The sequence below is a fragment of the Odontomachus brunneus genome, unplaced genomic scaffold, assembly GCF_010583005.1.
Source record: "Odontomachus brunneus isolate Ranch 3 - 2012 unplaced genomic scaffold, Obru_v1 Obru_scaffold_146, whole genome shotgun sequence".
NCBI classification, from domain to species: Eukaryota; Metazoa; Arthropoda; class Insecta; order Hymenoptera; family Formicidae; genus Odontomachus; species Odontomachus brunneus.
Window position 1 is genome coordinate 335,963 of NW_022639596.1, and position 2,462 is coordinate 338,424.

The window sequence follows — 2,462 nt, forward strand, 5'->3', positions numbered from 1 at the left end:
GGAGAGGATGTCGACGTCGCGTATCCACTTCGGTCGACAGAGCGGTGTATGGATAGGAAACCGACGTCGCGAATCCACTTCGGTCGGTAGAGCGGTATCGGAGAGGATGTCGACGTCGCGTATCCACTTCGGTCGATAGAGCGGTGTATGGATAGGAAACCGATGTCGTGAATCCACTTCGGTCGGTAGAGCGGTATCGGAGAGGATGTCGACGTCGCGTATCCACTTCGGTCGACAGAGCGGTGTATGGATAGGAAACCGACGTCGCGAATCCACTTCGGTCGGTAGAGCGGTATCGGAGAGGATGTCGACGTCGCGTATCCACTTCGGTTGACGGAAGGTCTAGGATCTCTAGGAATTGCGAGTTCTGGTCGGTCGTGCGCCTCAGAGGAGCTTTCCGATCAATCTCTCTCGATATCAATTTTCTGTCGGCTTTTATACTAAATTATAACAAACAGTTCGACTGTTTGTTGACCTTGCGGTTATTCCACGCGCGGTTGTTCGGCGTTTTGTTAGTCATTGTTTCGGCTGTCGTGACGCTCTCCGAATCGTCACAATATTATTTTTTAATATTTAATTAAATTTATCTGGATAACTCACAAATCTTTTTAATGATACTTCATAACTCTTCATAACACTTCGAAATACAAACTACTTCATAACTCTTCGAAATACAAACGATACCATACCGAACCTTTGTTTAATTTACCTCCGATCATTATTTCCGGCTAAATACATGGTCCAAAAAAGAACAATTAATTACAAGTAATAGAATAACTCACAAATCTTTTCAATTGCACTTCAAAACTCTTCATACGAAATACAAACGATTTAAAAGAATAGTTTTCCAACCGGAGCTTTTTTTCCGGTCAAGTACATACAAGTTATTTCACATGAAAAGTGAACAATGAAAATGTGGAAAGCAATATTTATATAATATAGATTATTAAAATTAAAATGTAATTACAGTATACACAATGTAATATATAACATATTAATAAAAATAATACAACTTAAATTTATAGTTATAATATAATATAATAATACAATATGAGTAAATTTAATAAATGAGACGAACGTTAACCGTGAAAGATGAATTCTCAAAACGTGAAATATTTCACGTGAACTTTCGGTTTGCTTGTATATGTTCTTCTTTACATGTAAATTGTGTAATTTTCCATGAAAATTTTTAAGCATCAAGCGATGTGGTTTAAATATGAAAAATAACCCAATGAAAAATTTTTCATATATAATTATATAAAATTATATAAAATTATATATAATTATATATAATTATATATTATTATATATAATTATATATAATTATATATTATTATGTATCAAATTTGTCCATTCATGTTTATATATTCTACTTATGTATATAATTATATATAATTATATATAATTATGTATAATTATATATATAAATTCATATATAATTTTACATAATTACGCATAAATTTATATGTAATTATACATATTGTTATATATAATTGTATATAATTATATATGATTATATATATATATATATATATATATATATATATATGTTGTGTATAATTTTATATGTATATATGTAATTATACATAATTATGTATGGACAAATTTCATACAAAATTTTGCATGAAAAATTTTTTATCGGGAATGTAACTACACTCGCATATTATGTGCAAAATGAGTAGAATTTCTTATAGTGACTTTAATTTTTATGATTATACAACAATTGGCATTTGACATAAGAATTCTACGTCCATTAAAAATGAACAACGAAAGCCGATTGAAGCGTGATGACCCCTTATAGAAATATCATACTAAGAATCATTGATAATTACCCAGATAGCACGATGAATTCTTTAAGTGTTCCTAAAGTTTTCTTCTTTCCTGAATTGTACTTCCTTAGGAATTCGTAGAACAATACTATAAGAATGATTTAGGAAGTTACATGCACCATGATTGGAGTTCCTCAGAACTTCTTAGAGTATTTATATAGAATTACTTCAACTCAAAAAGATTTCTTCGGATTTAATAAATTTTATTGTATCCACACGAAAGAAAGATCAGAAACTTTGGCCGGAGGTGCTGCTGCTCTTATGTGTATCTGTAGATGTCCACTTTTAATGCCATATGAAATGAAAAACATTAAACTCCGTCTGGGATCGAACTCGGGTCTTCCGCTTGCCAGACAACCGCTCTTTCCACTGAGTTATTTAAGACTTCATGTTTGAGACATCTATATATCTAGTGAAAAATGATTCGTTGATTGACGTCAAAATGATATCAAATTGACGTCGATTTGACGATTTCAACGTCTATTTGATGTCATTTTGACGTCAATCAACGAATCATTTTTCGCTGAATACTATACTGTTGAAACTGTTATAACTGTTATACTGTTATACTGTTATATATACTGTTCTAACTGAGCTTCAAATGTAAGTAAAGTGCATTTTCAAATATGTAAT